The sequence below is a fragment of the Bactrocera tryoni genome, chromosome 2, assembly GCF_016617805.1.
Source record: "Bactrocera tryoni isolate S06 chromosome 2, CSIRO_BtryS06_freeze2, whole genome shotgun sequence".
NCBI lineage: Eukaryota > Metazoa > Arthropoda > Insecta > Diptera > Tephritidae > Bactrocera > Bactrocera tryoni.
In genome coordinates, this window is record NC_052500.1 from 61,240,047 (window position 1) to 61,264,924 (window position 24,878).

The window sequence follows — 24,878 nt, forward strand, 5'->3', positions numbered from 1 at the left end:
ATAATAAAGTTGAATTTCAATAGTTGTTTTACTGTATCAATGATTTGACTTTTGAGTAAATTTTTTGCTAATTTTGATGTTCTAAACATTCATCAACTTTGGGCAGTTCTGGACAAAAAACTAATGCAGATAGAATCCTAATACTTTGGGAAAATAATGTATAGATAGTTGGTAGCAAACTGTGAAATTTTCATTCAAATCAGACAACATGCCATTTTTGAATTTCAGCCACGGAAATCCCAATGTGCATCGCACCAATTAATGGATTTATTGAAAGAACACTTTGGTGAGCAGATAATTTCAATTTTGGACCGGTTGATTGACCACCACAATCGTGATATCACACCGTTGGACTGGATGCGGTAGAAAGCGTTCCTAGCTAACAAACGAGCGGCTAGACAGTCAGGATAAACAATTTCGCGCGACGTTTTTCTGGGGGCGCGGCAAGCCGAAAATGCAGCGTTTTCTAGAGCAGAGGTACGTGATTAAATTCTGTGTGTAACTCGGTAAATCTGCGACAGAGACGTTCGATATGATCAAGAAGGCTTTTACAGATGTTATGTGTTTCGGTGGCATCAGGCCTTTTTGGTGGACCGGGAAGAGGTCGCTGATGAAAAAGGAACAATGAGCAAAAACCAAAGTGCAAACGATGCTCATTATCTCTTTTGACAAACAACAAACGTCAACGCCAAGTTTTACATGGAAGTCCTCACGAGACACAAACGAAGGGTCAATCGGGCCCGACATGACATCGCAGCCGATTGGAAGTTGCACCACGACAACCACTCACACACCGCTCACACCACTTTTTTCGTGAACTGCTACCTAACCAAGGCCGGCATCCCAACCCTTCCGCAACCGCTTTTTAGTCCAGATGTGGTCCCCGGACTTTTTTTTTTGTTTCCTTGATGAAAGGCAAGCATTTTGAGATGATAGGGTTATACACGCAGCATACATGCAGGCTCTCAAGGCTATTCCGGAGAATGCCTTCCGTGATGCCTTCAATGCTTGGAAATTGCGCTGACAGCGCTGCATCGAAGCAAAAGGAGCCTAATTTGAAAGTTTTTTAAAGAATTGTAACGATTGGTTCAATAAATTTTTTTAAGCCGACTCACACCTTACTTTCCGGACAAACCCTCTATTTTTATCGGTAAGTCTTATTTGGCGCATTTAGTTTGCTACACATTATATTAATTCGTTTACCTTATAAAAAATATTTAGCAGGTAGTCTCCCTACCATTACCGACATTATAAAAACTCTTCTGGCTTATCAATTTCGTTGCTTTAAGGATATTTTATCAAGTGGCAACATCTCTCTTTAAAATACACATTTTATTGATCAATTTGAATTCGGGGAATACCAAAATAACAAGAACATAACGATTGTGTCATGTTATGATTCATTATTTGAAGCGAAGTTGAGTGTGGCGGTCGTGCGAAAGTTTTGAAGAATATTATAAAAAAAAAAATAATTAAAATACTTAAAAGATAAATTTGAAAAAAATATTTACGCAGTTTTCGACAAATAGTGAAAGAAAAAAATACAAGCGAAAAAATTAGAAAGTATTTTTCTATTGTACCGCTTCTGACGAAGAGTGTGATGAAGACGACGAAGAGTTTTTGGAGAAGATGGTGAAGAATTATAAATCGATATACTAAAAAGTACTGCCAACGAAGAGATTTCGAAAAGATCAGAAAATACTGATGACTTTATTATTGAAAAAGTTGATGTTTCCCAATTGAAATGGAGAAAAAAGACCAATCGACTTTCAAGACGTTACTTGGAAAGAGTCAGAAGAAAACATTAACATAGTAAATAAGTCGATCCAATATTTCAACACTTTTTTTGATGATGCTTTAATCAAACTGATTGTGGAACAGACCAATATGTATTCCCACCAAGAGTCCGGCAGTGAACTCAATTGCTCAAATGATGGCATTCGTCGATTTCTTGGAGTTTTGTTGTACTTGGGCGTAGTTCAGTAGATTCGATGCCGCAAAAAAATTTGAGAAAATAAAGAAATATATAATTTTTTCTGATAAGTCGAAACAACCATCTAAAAGCGATAATAATTATGACAAATTATACAAAATTCGTCCACTATTTTCGTTGCTCAAAGAAAAATTCAACAAACTATCTCAAGAGCATATAAAGGCAAGTTCAGAGGTATGCAAATGCAATAAATAAAAGCTTTCGGTTATTACGTTAATTGCATATTTTAGGAAGATCATCCTTCAAGCAGTACAACCCTGCTAAACCCCAGGGTCAAATGGGAAAGTGTGAACTAAAGTCTGAGTTAGATTTGGCTGGATAATAAGCCAGTTCAGTTATTGTCCACATTTGTGGGAGAAAAACCAATCGAGACATGTAAGCGTTGGAATGAGTGGCTTATGGAGCTGTATAAAGTGAAACATCGCTCCAATAAGTGATACATGAAAATATTTCACTGGAGCCTAAGCCCAGTAGTTATTAATTCCTGGCTTATGTATCGGAGACATCTCAAAATCGTTAATCCAAACATCAAACATATGCCACTTATAAAATTCTGGATGGATATCGCAACTGAGTTCTTCAGCGCTACGCCGGTGTTTTCCAGTTCTACTCAAAGGAAGAGGGGAAGCCCTAGATCTATGTAAAATGTAGAAACCGACTCAATTCCGGATTCACTTTCTTTCTCAGAAGCGTCTAGTTCGAAACGCCGTCATCTTGTTGAGGAACCACCCAACTCAAAGCGATATGATGAAAATGGTCATTGGGTAGTTTGGGGAGGACGATGCCGTCTTTGTAAAACCGGAACAACTCTCTCAAAATGCTTAAAATAAGGTATTTATCTATGCTGGAATACGCACAAGAACTGTTTATTATCTTATCACATTTACAATACAAAACAAACATATATATACAGAGAAATCCCTTGTATATATTTTTTCACAACTTGCCTAACTCTCATAAAAACTTTATTTTAAATTAAAAACCAATTCATATACATATATACCATATTTATATTATATAGACAAAAATATCTCAATAGCTTAAAAAATTTCTTTAATATAAATATTTTAAACTTTCATGTTTTTTACATATAAATATTAAAATTGAAAATATTTTTGTGCGCAGAAATGCACTCAACCAGTCACGGACAGGCGCATGAACTGTTGAACTCGTTACCTTAACTGCCGGCTAGTTTGACAGACTGCATGTTGTTTTTGTATATGCCTTTCGGGATTTCAGTTTTATAACGGATAGTGTAAGCGCCTAAAAGTGAGCCAACGGTTTATTAATTACAACATGCCGTTTAGCGTACATGTGAGAATTTATGTATGTATTAACACACATCCAGAAATATATATAGTACATGGATGTGTAGAATTTGAATGGTTAGGTAAAATATTAAAAAATAACTTTTGACTCACACGATAGACATACAAATTATTAGGATGGTCAATCTTGATGATTTGCTTTTTCATTTAATGAAGGGAGATGTTTAAAGTTTTCAACTGCAAGTAGATATTAGCTTTAAAATACTTGCTGTATCTGGAGAAATTAATTTTTTAACTTAAATTCACTAAATAGTTGAGCTGCAGCTGAAGTTGTTGAACATAGTTTACGTAGATGAAATGAATGTCACCTTTAGCTAATTCGTTAACAGAACACTATTACCAACCGCGAACTTTACTGTGTGTTGATCTATGTAGAAAATACAAGGTCAAAAGAAACAGAACTTTTTAAATATAACTGTTTCTGGTGGCGCCACCTATTGGTGGGTATATGAAATAAAAAGTTTGATCTCTTGTTGACATTTCGTAAAAATTTTAAGACAATTGGATAACTACAATCGATGTTATCGATCAAAAAGTGACAGCAGCTTTTGGTCATCGGTCGTAAAATGCAAAGAGCAAATATTAAATTTTGTTTTAAATTTGGGAAAACGTTTACTGAAACATTTCAAATGATGAAAAAAGTTTATGGTGATCAGTGCCTATCCCGTAGTAATGTGCATGAGTGGTTTAAGCGATTCCAAGAAGGTCGTGAGAACCTCTGTGACGATCAGAAGTCGGTCGTCTTCAGAAGTCAAAAATAAAGACAATGCTGATTTGTTTTTACGATTCCGAGGGTATTGTACACCGAGAGTTCGTCCCACCTGGCCAAACGATTAATGCTGTGTTTTACCTTGGTGTTATGAAGCGTCTTTTGTCACGCATTCGTCGTGCTTGACCACAATACCGTGAGGCAGGGTCCTGGCGCCTGTTGCACGATAATGCGCCGTGTCATAGGTCGACGCTTGTCACTGATTTTTAGACAAAAAAAACCCATATTAACCATTAATCACTCACCCTACTCATCTGATCTGGCACCCTGTGATTTTTTCCTATTTGGAAAACTTCATTTGCCCATGACACTGGTTTCAGGACTTTTCAGCTATCCAAAAGGCGACGACCGATATTCTCAAGAGCACTCCGAAAAATGACCTTAAACATTCATTTGAAATGCCAATTGACCGGGCTAATCGCTGTATCGAAACACAAGGAAACTACTTTGAATAAAAAAATATAACTTTTGAAAAATATTAATTTTTTGTTGTTTTTTTTAACAGTCTTATTTCTTTTGCGACAGACCTTGTATATTGAAAGCACCGACTTTAGAATCAAAATTAATCTATCTTCGAAAGCCAATACAAGTGTTAACTCTAATATTTAAAAATTTTGTAAAAAGGTCTCCAGTTTGCAAGCTCTATATTTCGATCTCTACTCGACGTGGCACAAAAGATTAAGGTCTTTTAGTAAATAGATTGAGTCGACCCATAAGAGTTGTTGAAATCTGCTCTTATCTCACTGATGTCAACGCGACGATTTTCAAGCATGGTTTCTTTAACTATATCGATGTTATTGTTATTAAAGAGGTGGATGGACGACTAACATGAAGCGAGAGTTCGATGACTTTGCGATTGTCACTGAATACTTTGTGCCACGTAGCCATTTTTCCATTGTTGTTACGAATTATACATTGTAAAAATAGAATTATAACATCGCAACCACTCTCTGTCTAACGTTACTGTTCAAAATTACTTAAAACACGATTAATCTCAATAGAAGCGCACCAGAAATAAAGAAGTAAACGTAGAAAATATATAATGTTTTGAAATGGCTCAATACAAAATTTTAACAAAAGGCTTGGCTCCGCTCTGTTGGAATTAGTTTTTATATCTATCAGACGTATCATAAAGGTACCGAAACAAAATAATGATACAGAGCGGTTCTGATATTTGGCAATTTTTTTCGAATTCGAACAAAGGAAGATCCTTTATTCGCCATATTACTTATATCGAAAATATTGGTCTTTTAACTTTCAATCGACATTGTATTCAATATTATGGTCATAATTACACTAAGTGACAAAATAAACATTTTTTATGGACTTTGTGGCTAAAAACAAAAATATCACTTTGAATATTATAATCCTTTATACTATGTATATTTCTCTCTAATTACTCATTTTTCGCAACTGTCGCTATCGGACCGATGTAGAATATAGCTGTCATACAAATTGAACAATCGAACTCAAGTCCTTGTAAGGAAAACTTTGTTATTTGGAAAGATATCGTGACGAAATTTAACAGACATTATTAGGACCAAACTGGTCTATGCGTGGCTTATTGGCCTACCAGATTAACCTAACGGTACTTAACTTTTTTATACCCTTTTATGCTATAAAAAATGCCCATAATGAAGGATATTATAGCTTCAAAAGAGCTATGGTTAACTCTTCCTTGTTTTACAACAAAATCTCTGGAAATAATCGGCATTGAATATATGCGACTTAACATCTTCCTTGAGTACACAATGAATATGCCAACTACACAAAGCTCTTCTAATCGCGCCGACAACCCTAATGTCTGCCTTCACATACTCTTATGCAAACTTCAGTTATTCACCTTACGCTGTCTGCCTACATGCAAGTGCGTGCCACAGTTGCATTCACATGCATATTGTTTGTGTTATATATGTATGTGTTGGTGTATGAATGCCGGCATATAATTTTTTGCCGTTAAATTGTGCAGAAAACTGAGCTGCAGCGCAAACAAAAAAGGCGCAAAAACGGTATATGAAAAATGTGCACGTTTCATAAAAGTCAGCACAATAAGCTGCAAGCTGCTTTTCACTTTCTACCAAACAAACGTAAACACTGCTAATGCCACGCCAACATGAGCGCACGCCCGTCATACATATAACCTTCACAGTTATGCATTTTTGCTGTGCCTTTTCAAGTTTTTCATTACTCATATGCGTAGTGAATGGAGAAAAAGAGTAATAGAAAAATGAAAAATAAATAGAAAAAAACTCAAAAAAAATGCACAAAAACCACCTCTCAGTGTCTAATGTGTTGCCTATATTCGGGCGCAGACGAACGGGCGCTGTATTGTGCAAAGAATGCACATTGTTTAGATTCCGCCATTTAGTCAGCTACAGCACGTTATTCACTTTGTCTTGCATTCTCTTGACAAATGTCAGCGGCAGTTACAGTTACATGCTGCAAACGCTGTTGTAATGTACCGTTACGTGTGAACTACAGCTACACAAAGTGTTTATAAGCGGCATACGCCTAAAAGTATGCAAATATTAAAGTGTTTTCGTAAATTACTCATGACTCGTTCGCCGGAAATTACAGTTATTTATGCTTCTGCCATCTATTATTTAATAATTTTAATTTTATAAGTTGCTTACTTAAAACTGTTTAATGAAATTCATTTCAGCTTCATTCATTTCTGCAAACATTTGCTCTTTAAATATTTGAGTTTATTCAATCAATTACTATGCTTTACTTATGCAACAATGAATTATTTATCGATGGTAATTTATGTGCAGAAGTTTGCCCCCAGCATTTTAGTGGTGTTATGTCACATAATCTATGTATTTAGTAAATAAATGTTTATTTAATTGTAAATGATAAAATGTAATTATCGCGGTAGACCAGATTGAGTGTAATTTAATGAGAATTTGGTTGACAGTTCGTGGGAAATTAAACCTGAGGCTCACTGAGGATAAATCGAAATCAAATATGCTCGAAAATATTGTACGTATGTATGTATGGATGTATATTTAATTATAAATTTCCTAGCTAATTGTTTATTATTTCAGTTAGTTGAGCTCATTGCTGTCACATTTGAATTAGCCTGGGAATCTGTTAGACTCAGCTAGATATATGAAGGGTGCAAAGCAGGAAGATACTAAAATTGCATTCCAGATAATCTGGTTCATTGTAGGAACCTTCAACTTTCGGTTCCTTCTCAGCTCACACAGTTACGAGAGATTTGCGATTGCGGCGAAGACGTAGCAGAAGAGGTACAATGAGCTTTTTCACGTATTCATCGAAGTTAAAAAAGAGGGAAGGGGGTGTAGTCTTCTCTCGGGAGCTCTAAATTAAATCCAGTTTCAGACTGCTAATGTTAACTCGTTAACGACCTGCATAAAAAACTTTAGGACCGTGGCTGCCGGGTGATTGCCTATGCAGACGATGTAGTGTAGTATGGTCAAAGGAAAGTTCCTGAGTACCGTGTACGAGTTGACGCAAGGGTATATCAGCGTCGTAAGCGATTGAGAAGTCGGAAGTGGTTTCACCATCAAGCCAAATAATATCCATATGGTTTTATTTACTAGAAGATACAAAATTTCGGTGGCACCGCGTCGCTAATGAGAGACACCCGCCTAGTGCTCATCATGGATAAGAAGCCGTCATGGAAGCAGAATATCGAAGAGAAAGCAAAAAAGGCATCAATTGCCTTATACTGCGTTCTACGACACCATAGTCCAACCAATTATGTTTAATGGATTCTTTTTGTGGTGGATGGTCCTAGAAAGCCTCGAGAGCGTTCAACGGGCAGCACTCAACATCCTGTGCGGTGCCTGTAGAGATCATCGGAAAGTGTCCGGCTGCGAAAGTGGTTATCAGACTTAGAGAATCTAGGTTCTTACACTCGGATATCCTCAAACACTTTGACTTCATACTGGATAACTTAGATCATGGAGTCACCAAACCGAACTCTGGAATTTCCTTCTATTCCCATATACTGACGAGGGAGCTATGGCTGGCAAGATGCCGTTGGGGGAGAGAGGCAGTGAGCTTCTTTATGGATGGTTGAAAGCTGGGGTGTAAGGTTGGTGGACTGTCAGGAGGTTTCTAACAACCCCAGTTTCAGACACCAAGACTATTGCAGTGTTTTCCAAGCCATTAAGGTGATAGTAGACTTACTGCTCTGAAGTGCAGCATCCTGCAGAGAGTGACCATCCACTCAAATAGCAGGGCGACGATACAAGCCTTGAACTCATTAGCAGTGCTTTCAGGATTGGTCAAGAAAAAAATGCCAAACCCCGCTATAAATAACATCGTGTCTCTTTGTTATAAGACTAGTATGAGGACCAGCCCACAGCGGAATTGCAGGAAATTAAAAAGCTGATGAGCTAGCAAGGAAATTCACTCTTGGTCCGCTATCAGTAGAATGGCAGCGGGTCGGTACTCCCGTATTTTCTTGTGTTCTACTACTAGTTAGCTGAGTTGCGAGGGAACTTGGCCAGCGCTGGGCCACCGTCGGTACATGCACTGTCACATAATCCTTTAGCTCAAGATCGATCCCAAGAGATCTTGTGATATCTTTGCTCTCAGTAAAGCCAACCTCTTGCAAAAATGTGCCATTGCCCAATTGGCCTCCATGCTGTAAGGCTGGGAATCTTAGCAGACGCCATCTGCAGAAGCTGTATGGAAGAAGACGAGGTTGAAAGAACTCAACACTTCCTTCTTGACTATCACGCGTTTGAGAGATCAAGACTTCAGCTCTTGCGGGCGCATACCTTCAGACATCCCACCGAGCTAGCGGAAATGGAAATTAAACGCCTGTGCGAATTTGTATTGGCCACTAAGCGTTTTGCTAATTTATAAGTTCTAACATAGGAATTCTTCTTTTCTATAGCTTCCCTAAAGACTACATATAACAGTCCTCATGTGATCTCTCTAGATCGCCTATTTAACCTAGACTGCTAGTCTGACTGTGCCCTTGATGCTAGTCTAGGAGTACATGACCTCATTAGCAACAGCATAAAATTACTTCCGCATTAGCTTTTTTAGAAACTCGGTGGAATTTTTCTTCCCTAAAATCTCTACTTTAAATTTTTGATGGTGTATGGTAAAAAATGTGTATATATTAATGCCCCATACAACGATTAAAAGCTGACCAGATCAATAGGAGAAATGAGTTGTTGAAGCACACTGAATAAAGATTTCTGCTCAAATACTCTACAAAACCCCATTTAGTACTTATATTATCTCAAAAGATTTAAGTAGAAGTTTCTTAAATATATTTGCTAGTTTTCCCTACAACTCTATCTAAAATCACATTGTCATCAGTCTGCTAGCATTTCCTAGAAATAATATTTTGCGGCAAGCAATGAGAAGAATAAAAATGTTGCTTAATTAATTGACAGCAAATAGTATAAGTATGACACAGTTTCTTGTAAATGTTTTAACTCTAAAATATCCGATATCGTCGCCTCAACTAAATATCAGCTTTTTTCCAGTAAATAAGATTAACCAAGTAAAACGTGACTTTTTAGCGGTGATTATTTAATTTAGTTGCCCACGCAATTGCGTAATGCGTTTTATGATCACTAACTTTCGCTTCGCTGATCCACACTGCGGTCAGACGACCTCGTTCTTTCTATTTTTATTTCATTATTCTCTATTATTTGCTTGTCTGGCATTTTATCTTCACTATTTGTTTTTATGCTGGCATTTTTCCAGCAGTCTTTCACATGTAAATCTTCAAGAAATAACTTTCATTAAATCCTTAAAAGTGGCCTTAAGTAGCTTGTAAATTTGTACATAAATCTTTTGCCGCTTACAAAGGATTTTCGTGGCTCCACGCAAAGTAAGTGCGCCAACTTTATTTCTAAATTTATGTCGAAAGCAAGCACATCTTTCAACAGCTTTACTTATTGTTTTACATTCGCGTCAATTATGAAAATCTGTAGCCTTTTTTAAGGCGAATTAAAAGGGACCTTGCTTTGCAAAGTTGTCGGCTGATAAGTGCGAACTTTGACAGCTTATTCGGCTTTAATATTTACTTCACACTTTTTTCGCTTTTTGCTTTTACTCTTGGCGTTGCGATTTGTTTTTGTGTGGCTTTATTTTAATTACGCTCTTACCCACAAATACTAACATTTTGGCGCTTAAACATAAATTCATGAGAGTCTGTTTGACTTTATCATAATTTGCATATAAACAAAATTATTTGCAGACTTTCACGCTTTATTTAAATAATTCTGTCTGTTATTTGTTTGAGTGTTTCAATGCCAGATTTTGTCTTTTAAATCTTGTAAATCTTTTATTTGCAATCAAATGTATTACGTATATGCTGGTTTGTTGGCGATATTTTAGACTGAAAAACGGTGAGCATGACTGTTTAGCCGAGAGTTATTGTGCAAAGCCAATCTGTCACAGTGTTCAAATTCAAAAATATTTTTATAATCAAAATTGACTGCAATTTAAAATTTTTAGAATATATTTAAAAATAAACAGTAAAACATGTGTAAAACAGAAGTAATGCTCACAAATTCAACGAAAAAATGCGGCGGCTTACAGAAGGTTTCAAGACCGGAGCATACTCTCGTAGAACCCCCAAATGATCTAGTCACCGATGCCCAGAGCACACTTAAATTATGGAGGGAACACTTCTCCAGCCTGCTGAATGTCAATGAACGTACAACGCCAAGAGAAGGCGAACCCAATTCCTCAAACGATGACGATGAAGCAGACGTTCCACTGCCCGACCAAGAAGAAGTTCACCATGCATCAGCTTCTTTGTAGAATATGGTCGGAGGAAGGCATTGGAATTTAAGTGTGCTCTGCCCAATCCACAGAAAGGGAGATCCCACAATCTGCGCCAACTACCGCGGGATAAGCCTCCTTAACATCGCATATAAGGTTTTATCGAGCGTATTGTGTGAAAGATTCAATTCCACCGTCAACAAACTGATTGGACCTTATCAGTGTGGCTTCAGACCTGGAAAATCAACAACCGACCAAATATTCACCTTGCGCCAAATTTTCGAAAAGACCCGTGAAAGGAGAATCGACACAGACCACCTCTTCGTCGATTTCAAAGCTGCTTTCGACAGTACGAAAAGGAGCTGCCGCAAAACTAATACGGCTGTGTAAACTCACGTTGAGCAACACCAAAAGCTCCGCCAGAATCGGGAAGGTTCTCTCCGAGCCGTTCGATACCAAACGATGTTTCAGACAAGGCGAATTCCTATCGTGCGACTTCTTCAATCTGCTTCTGGAGAAAATAATTCGAGCTGCAGAACTTAATCGAGCAGGTACAATCTTTGATAAGAGTGTACAGCTGCTGGCGTATGCCGATGATATTGATATCATCGGCCCCAACACTCGCGCCGTTAGTTGTGCTTTCTCCAGACTGGACAAGGAAGCAATGCAAATGGGTTTGGCAGTGAACGAGGGCAAGACGAAATATCTAATGTCATCAAACAAACAGTCGTCGCACGCGCGACTCGGATCTCGCGTCACTGTTGACAGTCGTAAATAGTTCCGTATATTTAAGAACCAGCATAAACATCACCAACAATGTCAGGCTGGAAATCCAACGCAGGATAACTCTTGCCAACAGGTGCTACTTCGGACTGAGTAGGCAATTAAAAAGTAAAGTCCTCTCTCGACGAACTAAAGCCAAACTCTATAAGTCACTCATAATTCCCGTCCTGCTTAATAGTGCAGAGGCTTGGACTATGACAACAACTGATGAGTCGACGTTGCGAGTTTTCGAGAGAAAGGTTCTGCGAAAGATTTATGGTCCTTTGCACATTGGCCACGGCGAATATCAGATTCGATGGAACGATAAGATATACTACTGTGCCCAAAAAATTAGGTTTGAATTTAACTGCGCGCGTCGAAGAATTTGGAGAATTATTTTTTTTTAGGTTGGTAGTACTGTCGGTCACATTTATGTTAAATTTCATGTCAAAATATTCATTAGTGTTTGAGATACGTGTCGTTTTGTGAGCTGCTAAAAGTGAGTTTTTCGTTTTTTGCGATGTCGAAATTTGTTGAGCAAAGAATTTGCATTAAATTTTGTTTACGGAATCAATTTTCTGCTGCGGATACGTTGAGGATGGTGCAGAAAGCCTTTGGCGATGAGGCTATGTCTAAAAAAAATGTTTACAAGTGGTATAGTGAGTTCCAAGCCGGCCGTGAACGTGTCGAAGACGAAGAGCGTCCAGGGCGACCATCAACCCCATCAACCTCAACCGACGAAGCTCACGTTCAACAAATCAAAGAGTTGGTGTTGAAAAACCGTCGATTAACAATTAGAGACCTTGCTGATGAAGTTGGCATATCGGAAGGCTCAGCCAATACCATTTTGAAGGATGTTTTGGGCCTCAAGCGCGTCAAATCTCGACTGGTGCCGAAAACATTGAATTTTTTGGAAAAAAGGCGTCGCGTTGAAGTGTGTGAAAGATGCTTTCCGACTACCAGGGTGTCATGAAACGCATTATAACTGGCGATGAGACTTGGATCTATGCTTACGACCCCGAAACAACCGATCAATCGAGCGAATATCGTGCCAAAAGAGAGCCGAGACCAAAAAAATCCCACCAAATCCGCTCAAAAATTTAGGTCATGTTGACTGTTTTCTTCGATTATCGTGGTGTTGTGTATTATGAATTCCTTCCAACCGGTCAAACAGTCAACAAGGTATATTATTTGAACGTTATGCGTCGTTTGCGTAACGCTATCCGCCTAAAAAGGCAAGAATTGTGGAAAGACAATTTACACCACGATAATGCACCATCCCATACTGTCCTCGTAATTCGTGATCATTTCGCCAAAAACTCAACCCATATCGTTCCGCAACCACCTTATTCACCTGATCTGGCGCCGTGCGACTTCTGGCTGTTCACCAAGCTCAAAAGACCGCTCCGGGGACACCGTTTTTATACGATAGGGGAGATTCAAGCCGCAGCGAAGACGGGACTGAAGGCCATCCCGGAAAGTGACTACAACCAGTGTTTCGAAGATTGAAAAATTCGTTGGCATAAGTGCATTGCATCGGGAGGGGATTACTTTGAAGGGGATGAAATTGATTTGGAAGACTAAATAAAGAATTTTCAAAATAAATACAATGTCACCTTATTTTTGGGGCACAGTAGTATATCTCGACTAGTTTTAGGTTATAACTACAAACTTTAGGTGAACAATACTGTTTTTAGAGTATTATGTAACATGTTCCAAGAGTATAAAAAACTATCTTCTGGACAATATTTGGAGCTTTCCTTATTTTAAGCAGAAACAACAATACCTAATATTTTTAGGAAAATTTGCCTCTTTTTATGCTAATAATATAAGTAACGTCATAGTTTTATCAAATTTAGTGCTTTAAAGTGTTTCACCGTCCAATTAAATTTGTTAAAGACTCTCTTTATTTTCATAAAGCATATAACATAACTCTATTTATGAACGTTTGCCTAAATCAAATAGAAAAGGGTTCTGTGTTAGGTTAATTACCCTCATATATTCAATTTATTTGTTTGTTAAGCCGCATTTAATGCTTTCAGATTAGCGTAAAAGCGCGGAAATTCCTAAATAACTTTGACTTTGTTATTGTTGGTGTGCGCTTTTTAATGAGTTTATTTGTGTAGAGACTTACCATAATTGCGGTGGGAAATTATTTGAAAAAGAATAACGTAGAAAAATTAAATTTATTTTATGGAACTTTTGTAGATATGCTCACAAGATGGATCATATACATACATATATTTACATATGTACTTATTATGTGAGTAGGTGGTTATTAACTTGTGGGTGCTTTAATGAGTTGAAAAATCTAAAAATTTAATTTTATTTTTTGAGTTAAAGGATTTATGAGAAAATCAGATAATACTTGACTCGGATTGAATAGCGTCACGGTTAACGAAAGATTTAAAATGTTGCAGAAATATTTTGCGGAATCTACTTTATCGTGAACACAAGTATTTGAGTGGCACAAAGCATTCATTAGAGATCACCAAGTAATCCAAAACTTACCTCGTGCGAGTCCAACCAGTTACAGGAGCAGTGCTTGAAAATAGCAGAGAATCCCAACATCAATTATGAATCGACCGACCGACCGAAATGGGTGGGGACCCATTTTGTTTAGTATTAGGGTATGAAGAAAGTCAATCTTTTACAAAAATGGCGTCAAGTGGAGATCGCAAAAGAGATGCTGTGATATTTTATTCCGTTTTTATAAAGAAAACAAGTTCGGATATAACCGAACATTTCATACTCTTGCAACTTGCAAGGCTTAAAGCAGGCGTAATGCTTTTAGGTACATAAGACTTGTTGTTTATATGGGGTCTAGAGCAAGTTTTCACCAGATATTATTTATTCTAAACAATTTTAGAAAATTAAGATAACTCACATATTTGACGGATATATGCGGTACAAAGTCACCCGGAAGTAAGGGAAGTATTACCCAGATTCAACCCATTTGTAGCACACAGACAAATCACTATCTGGAAAGGATTTTCTCTGTATTTCAATTATATATTTAATACATTGACCGATATTTTTAGCAAAAAGACACCTTGGTCACCATATTCGGAAACCAGGGACTTGAACAGTTTAGCAATTTAAAATTGTGTTATATGAGAAGTAGGCGTGGTTGTAGTCTAATTTAACTCATATTCATACTGTAGCATAGAATGCCAGTGGAATGTCTTATACTGAATTCGGTTTAAATCGGTAGGGTGAGTCTCGAGATATGTTTTTTCAGCTAAAAGTGAGCGATGCCACGCCCATCGTCCAATTTTGACCAGAGTTCCACGCCATCTTGTGGGTAAATTGTACTGTCTCTGGCGTATTTAGTTATTGATGTATCGCGCTTTAAGCAGTTTTTAACAGTATCGTTATATGAGGAATGAGCGGAGTTATCTTTCGACTTCATTCCTTTTCACACTGTCCATAGGAGTTTTTATATGTAATATTTGTGCTAGGCAAATTTGGAGATATGTACATTAAATTTATTAGAGGACAGGGCCAGGTCCACTTTTTCAAAATTGCCATTTAGTACTGCGATCCCTTTTCCTAATTTAAGTTTCATATCTTAATTTATTACTTAGTTATGATACTTTATAGGTTTAAATTTCGTTTTTTGGGCGTGGAAGTGGTCCGATTACGCCCATCTACGAATTCGTATTGTTCGTATATATATGCGTGTGACTGTCTTTAGGTCCATGCAAGTTGTAACTTGAATAAAAATTAAGAAATCTAGCCCTATAACTATCTCGCTTAGTTTTAGGTGATATGTGTAACCGTTAGGTAAACAAAACTATTATACTCTATAGCAACATGTTGCAAGAGTATTAGAATATACATTCAAATCCCGTAAAATTTCGTTTCTTTCCATTTTATTGCTTTCATAGCAAACACTTTCTGTTAATTTCCCAAGGACCAACTTTCCTAACTTCAACATTGTATTGCCTAAATACACACACTCACACTTGCCACATCTAACGTCTTTAATAGTTTGACTTGTTGAGCATGTTATTGTTGCTTTGCAAACTAAACTTAAGCACTACAAATAATTTCACACAAAACTTTTGTAGATTAAGCGTCTTGCGGCGGCGTGTAACAAGCGTTGTGCCGAATAGCAATTAAGATAAATAACTTTGTGTAAATATTTGCGGATAGAAACACAAACCAGTAGAAGGTATTTGCTTTTCAAATTAATGGGTTACAATGTAAGTTAGTGCGGAAGTGGACAGGATACTTGTCTATAAAGAGACTTCTTCTAGTGTGCGCTTGCAAATGAGAAAATTAAAAAAAGGATCTTAGGTAATTTTGAACGACTATATTAAGTGCTTTGAGTGGTGTATCTGTTTTACTTATGTGATATTTACTGATCTGGAATTCAGGAAACATTAATGACTGCTGGAATGGTTTCAGAAGTCACTTCTGTGGATAATTTTGATGAAAATGCCAGATGGGGGGAGCCGTGAAATATAACTCCCTCTTCTCACTCTGAAAGCTGTCTAATCGCAATGATGATATTCCAACATCCGATCATTCTCCGAACATGCTGGGCATTTCGAACTCTTTTTTCGTATTTTCTGAAAGTGACATCTTAAGGTTAGGTGCCATGAAAATCCCTACTATATTTCTAAGCTCCCATTTTCTTAGAAGTAGAAGCTTTATTGTCTGTCCACCAACAACACTAAACAAAAGTAACTTTGTGATAATGTTCCATGATCTGAGGTGTTTCTCTATGGTCCATTGCTTCAAGAAACCATTGAAGGGACTGAATGGTCTGGAGCAGATTAAGGGAATTGTGTATCCATCTGTCTCTGATCACTTCAACTCGTTTTCATTTATTTTATTCCTATAGGACTGAGTACACAGTTTATATTTATCAGTAGAAAATTTTAGTTTAGTTATGACAGAGTCGAGTTATTACCTGCTTGTATAACCTAACGCAGTGAGACTTAGTATTGACGCTACTGATAGTCTTAATAGCCGTTTGGCTACCTCCAAATGGATTATGCACTTACTGGCTAGAACGTAAGTTTACTTGGTACCTTCTGTTATGCCTTCAATTTCTGTCTGGAAGACGGAATTATAGTTATTTAGTTTGAAGCTACTTTCTGCGTTTAGGTTACTAAAGAAGAAACTCGCTTCACTTCATATTTCACTCTTTGATCAGACGGCAAATATATAGAGACAAGCCATTGCAAAATTCAGTATATAATTCTGAATATTACAATAAATCGCAAGAGGATAGAGGACCGTTCTCAGACTGATGCCACTGACGACTAACTTTATTTGCGGTTACGGTAAATATACAAGGAGCGTTCCAAAGTAAACAAAAAAAAACAGAACAAATGGTTTTTACGGCAAAATCAATTTATTTTAATCAAAATAGTCTCCTTCGCTTCAAAACAGCTTTTTGCACGGTCCGAGTGTTTTAGCCCGTTGGCCGGTATGGCCGCCAGTATGCCGGTGCAAGCCTTTTGAATGGCCTCTACGTCTGCACAACGCTTTCCTTTCATGGGCAAATGCTTTTTTCCGAACAGGAAAGAAGTCGCACGGTGCCATATCAGATGAATACGGGGAGTGGTTAATGGTTAAAATGTGATTTCTGGCCAAATAATCGGTCACAACCTCTTTAATGATGTCCTTCGAATGTTGGATTCTCAGCAATTTTTGGTCGTCAGTCAATTTATGCGGAACAAACCGTGCACACACCTTTCGTAAGCCCAAATGTTCGGTCAAAATGCGATAAATCCATGTTTTGGAGATGTTCAATTCCATTTCCATGAATTTCCATGAAGATTTCGGCTAATTTCTGATGAATTCACGCACAGTTTCGATGGAATTTCCGGTGATCACGGATTTTGAATGGCCTACATGTTGATCGTCATTTATGTCCTCACGACCACTTTGAAAAGGTTGAAACCATTCGTGCACTCTGCTACGGGATAGGCAATCATCGCCGTGAACTTGTTTCATCAATTGAAACGTTTCGGTAAAAGTTTTACCAATTTTAAAACAAAATTTAATGTTGGGTTGGCTCATTCTTCGAAGCCCATTTTCGCACCGATAACACAAACATATTGACACATAAAACGCAATAACTTCACTTCCAATCAATGAAATGTCATGAAATTCTCACAGGACAATCTATAAAGATAACAGATTCTAACGCATCAGTCGACATGTAGATTGCGCTATCAGGGGGCGCTAGATTCAAAAAGTCCTGTTTACTTTGGAACGCACCCTGTATATTACCTATTTGTCACTATACACTAAACGAGATATATTAGTGTGCCAGGAAGTTTTAATACCTAAATCGATGGAGAAGAACTCTAAACTGAAAATAATGAAACAGGGGTTCCGAAGGGTGATGTCCTCTCCGCGACTCCCTCAACAAAATCCTCAAGCCGCTAGCCGGCAGCATATAAGGAAAAGACAAAGAAACATTGATGGCAACATGCAATGCAATCGGCAATACATCCACACACCCCTCTCCGTATGGTCCGACCATGTCGAAACAGCACGTTTTCAGGGCCTACCATCCCAACGGGGATTAGGTAGACGTTACAACAATAACATGGAACTAGTTCCGAAGTTTGTGAGATACAACCTAAAATTTTTCACAACACCTGTTTATCCTCACGTAACTACTTATTTGCTGGAACCGCCGTTGGAGGATATCTCACATACAATCTGAAGGATTCTTTTATGGAAAAATGTATTATTTGTAAAAAAATCTTCACACAGTTGAACATAGATTATTGTGCAAGGCAAACTTACAATCTTCGACCAAAATGTTTTTTCTCCTTATTAAAGAAGCGCAATTCGACGTGAAGGTCGAAGAACGTGTTTGTAAATAGCTATTAAAACGTTTGCCAAGCAAACTGTTGGCCAGCTACGTTTTCAAACTTAATTAGACATAAATAAAGTAGCAAATTTTTAATTATTAAAAATAAGTAGCTATAAATATTAAATCACTTACGAGTATTTATCAGTTAAAAACAAATTCGAATACAGCTGGCAACAGTTAAAAGTTATTACTTTTATTTATATTCACTTGTTCACAATTTCCAACATTAAAGTGCACTAAATCGAACAGCTTTATGCACTTTCACTTGTACGCTACAAAACTATTCGCCTACGTACAAAAAAAAATGCTGGAAGGACACTTTCACTTTTATATAACTATAAATATTGAGCAACCTGAGCGAGGCATAACCCTTTGAGCAACACTTTTTATACTGAACAAAGCTGGCAAATAAATGCGTAGTTTATATGGTTGGACATTGTACATACATAGGGTATTATATGTAAGTGTGTAGAACATATATGTATGTGTATGTATAGGCGTGTGCTTGTGTCTGATTATGCGATTATACTCCGCTGTATGGGATATAATTAGACATGAAACGAATGCCGCGAAATGTTGCTTATGTGTGAACATATTTTTAAATAATATATATTAGTATGTGTTTATATGTATATGCGTGCGTGAGTGCTTTTACACGTCAGTACTCTCTAAGTACAATTTAATTACTCCTGTTTAGAGCATGTACTAGAGTCACATGTTAAACATTTATACAAGATACAAAAGCAAATGACACAATTATGAGTTAGTATAACGGTATATGCGACAACTGCTATTAAAATGTGAAAATATACACATACAATATATATAAATACACATACTATATAGGCATATGTATGTATATACAAACGGTTATAAATATACATGTATGCATTTAACTATGTAAATAGTAGCATGTTCCTACAGCGCACATAGACCTTAAATGCTCGCACACACTATATATGTACATATATAAGTATATACAAATATAAACATATAGCGCATTAATAAAAGCAGCTGTAATACGCAAGGTGACTAACTAGGCGCACAATTTTATTGAGTTTGTCGGCTATTCGGTGCAAAAATCCTTTCTTAATCATACCAAATTTTTTGTGACATGGTCTAATAACTAAATAACGGTTATGTAAGCGCTCCCACACAAAAATTGTAGTTTTACCTCAAACATTTGGTTATATAACAGCAAAAATGTATGTATTTTTTGCGTTGGAACTTATCTAGTGATGGAAAGGTGCACAATATACTTGTAGGTACAATGTGTAATGTAGAGTGATTCAAAAAAAAAATTTTTTTTCGTTTGGTACTCGGAAAAATAGGTTCCTAGACACCTCTAAGAAAGCCTCAACAAACATGAGTTTTTAATTGTAACGGGAAGGTCCTCCTACATACAGTTTTCTATTTTTTCTTATTATCAGATAGAAAAATTTATATCTCGCTTCCAACTAGTTAAAAAAATATATTGTTCCTTAGACTTTGTAGAAATTGAATGCTCTACAAAAAAGGTCTTACTATGATTTTTTCGTAAACCCAAACGTTTAAAAGATATTAACAGTTAAAGTTTGATTATTTTTGGGAAAATTTTTTATTTATCTTATGAATTTTATAACTCAATGAAAAAAAATTATTATGAATGATGAAACTCACAGTTTTGTAGGAAATTTACTGCTCTATAAAAATGGTCTTATATGATTTTTTGATTAAGTTAAGCGTTTACGAAATATTCATCGTCAAACATCAATGCATATTAGGGTGGATCAAAAAAAATTTTTTTTTTCGTTTGGTACTCGGAAAAATAGGTTCCTAGACACCTCTAAGAAAGCCTCTCCAAAAATCTTTTCATAATATTTTTTTTTCATTGAGTATAAAATTCATAAGAAATAAAAAATTTTCCAAAAATAATCAAACTTTAACGGTTAATATCTTTTAAACGTTTAGGTTTACGAAAAAATCTTAGCAGACCTCTTTTGTAGAGCATTCAATTTCCTACAAAATCTTAGGAACAATATATTTTTTCAAGTAATTGGAAGCGAGATATAAATTTTTCTATCTGGTAATAAGAAAAAATAGAAAACTTTATGCAGGAGGACCTTCCCGTTACAATTAAAAACTCATATTTGGAGAGGCTTTCTAAGAGGTGTTTTGGAACCTATTTTTCCGAGTACCAAACGAAAAAAAAAATTTTTTTTTCTTGAATCACTCTAAGGTACATAGTGGTCATGTTGGTTCTTGGGCTTTTTTCATACAATAACGGCACACAAGACACAGTATGCTCCAGATAAAATGCTAACATACGTTAAGTTAAGTTATGCTGCGCGGCTGTCAAGCCATATATAGACATACTGGTAATTATCAATGCCAGATGGCGGTTCATCTTAGTTAAAGCTGAAGTATTCGTCATAGGTTCTGTATAGTCAACAGTGTTTGCGAAGTTTAAGGGAAACTTGATATCTCATTTTCATGCCATGTACGTCTCGTTCATGGAATTTCGAAGCTCTTAATAATCTCGCTGATTCCTATTTCACTACACTTTCTGCATGTATCGTCGATACTTATGCCCATCTGACTCGCATGTGATGTGAGCAAGTTGTGTCCAACAACACAAGCATGCGTGTTTTCTTCAACCTCCTGATCAGTCTGCCAGTTTTTTTGAAAATTTCAATATGCATCGTTTTTAGCAACTTGCATATTTTCTGCACTTGATTTCGGCTTAGCTATCAATGTATGTATATATTCACTTCCTTCATGGTGTTTCCTACATTTTTAGATATTGCAGCCGCTTTCTTAGACAAAGGTCTGCCACCTGGAAAATATTGCAGTATTCTGGAAGCTTGAAAGATTCCGGCGCCCACTAATGGCTAATGTTTTTTGTTCCACCTGTGTGGTTGTTGCAAGTTCCGCAAGTTGCATGCTCATGCGTCATCCCGCCTTTTTTTATGTGACTGGAAACATAGGACATTTCTCTTAAAGGACCTTTGGACCAAGATCGATAAGCTCTCCCAGAGAAGTTAGGCAATGTGGTCCATTTTATCCACCAACCCCTGCTTATCGAGCTATGTACGGAGATCCTTGTGGTCCCTTAACCCTACCAACCTTTCAGCTGATTTCGTTGCAGAGCTTTCCACTACAATGTCGATTGGTGGTAGGTTGCTATTGAAGTGGTTTTTGGTGCTACTTAGTACAAATCGCTATATCCGCTTCAAAGGGTTTCTGTATGAGATGTTGCTGACAGCGGTACGCCATACCAGAGCACCCTAAAGCAAGATTGGCTTCACTACCGCTGTGTAACATCAATGCATGAATAAACCGTTCCCAATACCTACGTAACCGGAAAGGACCCGAATTTTTTATCTGGCCAATCACTGTCAACTCGACAGAATTCTGCCGCTACAACAACAACAACAATCAACGCAAGAAGGCAAGTGATAGGCGCAATGCTAAACTTAGAAGGACTAAAGGATCACTTAATTCCGCTAAGATATCTTATATATCGATGGAAATTTGTAGTAAAAGTAGTTGAAATATTTTAAAGCCAAATTTTTGAATGTATACTATATACACAAAGATGGGCGTGGTTTTTATCATGAAGGTTGAGAAAGCAATTGTTACATTTATTTAATTTTGTCTACAGGTCATCTAACCTTATGAGGAGGAGGGATATGTTAACTTTTCGGATATACCTTTGATTATTTAGTTGTGATATAAATATTTTTCGTAAACGTTACTTTGTGAATCGAACAATGACCTCTGCAACATTAACTTCCTACTACATAAAGGCCCAACGAAAAAACCAAGTTGTGCTAAGATGTTGACATTTTTACGCCAGCTATCGCTTGAACGAAGAGCGCTCCGAAAGGATACACGGAAATCAATTTGCCTCATCATACTAATCAATTTGTTATACACTTAGCGGTAAATTCATATCGTTAGGTGCAAACGACTATTTCGCAGCATGTTACAATTCGTTTTTGGAATATTGAAAACCAATTTCCCTTATTCTACTTAAAAAAGAACATTAAAAAGACCTCAGTTAAAATATATGGGCGACTACTTAAAACAAAAAAACCATCACAGATGATCTTAATCAAAATCTATGGCATATAATAATTTTAAAAACCACTTTAGAAGAACACTGGAACGCTACCGCTTAACTCGACTTGAGGTATTCTTCCGAACGACAACAAACTTTATCAGATAAAGAGAATTGATTTGTAACTCACCAAGTAAAGTAGATTAGATTATTGATTAGTGTAATTGTGATAATGCTTACGTGAAAAGATAAAAGAAATAATGGACTATTAAAAATTTGTGTAAAAAATAATAGCAAAAAATTATAATTTTCGGTTATATCTTTTACCTTGGTACCTTTAATGTGCATATTGAACATATTTCACAAAAATAAATGTTGTGAGGCTTATTATTGAGTAACATGGGCGCGTAGAAAATATTTTGTAATACAGTTGCCATCTTTAAAAAAGTAAAAAATTTAAATACAAAAACTATTTCACCAACAAAACTGCTTAAAATACTTAGAAATGCCTTTTTTTCAAATACGACCTTTCTAAACGCTCTCTGAAAAGTATTCAAAAAGGCAGTAATTTGGAAAGATTTTAAATGGAGTTGCCACACGCCAAAAATTACAACAGAAAAAAATTCTACAATTCGTTTAGCAAAGATAAGATACATGTTTGGAATGGTATTTTGAAATGGAGTTGCCACACGTCAAAACTTTAAACTGAAAAAAATTGTACAATGTACCAAAGATAAGGTAAATAAGTGCTTGGAGAGTTTTTCATGTTTTGAGATGGAGTTACCACTAATCAGACATCTTCCTCGGCTTCCCCCGGCGAGTACTGCGTCGAATACTTTCAGAGCTGGAGTGTTTTCGTCCATTCGGACAACATGACCTAGCTAACGTAGCCGATGTCTTTCAATTCGCTGAACTATGTCGATGTCGTCATATATCTCGTACAGCTCATCGTTTCATCGAATTCGATATTCGCCGTGGCCAACGCGCAAATGACCATAAATCTTTCGCAGAACCTTTCTCCCGAAAACTCTCAACGTCGACTTATCAGTTGTTGTCATCGTCCAAGCCTCTGCACCATATAGCAGGACGGGAATTATGAGCGAATTATAGAGTTTGGTTTTTGTTTGTCGAGAGAGGACTTTACTTTTCAATTGCCTACTCAGTCCGAAGTAGCACCTGCTGGCAAGAGTTATCATGCGTTGGATTTCGAGGCTGACATTGTTGGTGGTGTTTACACTGGTTCCATGATAGACGAAATTATCTACAAATTCGAAGTTATGACTGTCAACAGTGACGTGAGAGCCAAGTCGCGAGTGCGACGACTGTTTGTTTGATGACAGGAGATATTTCGTCTTGCCCTCGTTCACTTCCAGACCCATTTTCTGTGCATCCTTGTCCAGCCTGGAGAAAGCAGAACTAACGGCGCGGGTGTTGAGGCCGATGATATTAATATCATCGGCATAAGCCAGCAGCTGTACACTCTTATAAAAGATTGTAGCTGTTCGATTAAGTTCTGCAGTTCGAATTATTTTTTCCAGCAGCAGGTTGAAGAAGTCGCACGATAGGGAGTCGCCTTGTCTGAAACCTCGTTTGGTATCGAACGGCTCGGAGAGGTCCTTCCCAATTCTGACTGAGCTTTTGATGTTGCTCAACGTCAGTTTACACAGCCGTATTAGTTTTGCGGGGATACCAAATTCAGACATCGCGGCATAGAGGCAGCTCCTTTTCGTGCTATCGAAAGCAGCTTTGAAATCGACGAAGATCGATTCTCCTTTCACGGGTCTTTTCCAAGATTTGGCGAATGGTGAATATTTGGCCGGTTGTTGATTTGCCAGATCTAAAGCCACACTGATAAGGTCCAATCAATTTGTTGACGGTAGGCTTTAAACTTTCACACAACACGCTCCTTTAGAACCTTATACGCGATATTGAGAAGGCTTATCCCACGGTAGTTGGCGCAGATTGTGGGGTCTCCCTTTTTGTGAATTGGGCAGAGCACACTTAAATTCCAATCGTTGGGCATGCTTTCATCCAACCATATTTTCCAAAGAAGCTGTTGCATGCTCCTTATTAGTTTTTCGCCGCTGTGTTTGAATAGCTCGTCCGGCAATCCGTCGGCCCTTGCCGCTTTGTTGTTTTTCAGGCGGGTAATTGCTATTCGAACTTTTTCATGGTCGGGCAATAGAATGTCTGCTCCATCGTCATCGATTGGAGAATCGGGTTCGCCTTCTCCTGGCGGTGTACGTTCACTGCCATTCAGCAGGCTGGAGAAGTGTTCCCTCCATAATTTAACTATGCTCTGGGCATCAGTGACTAGATCACCTTTGGGGGTTCTACAAGAGTATGCTCCGGTCTTGAAACTCTCTGTAAGCCGCCGTATTTTTTCGTTGAATTTTCGAGCAATACCCCTA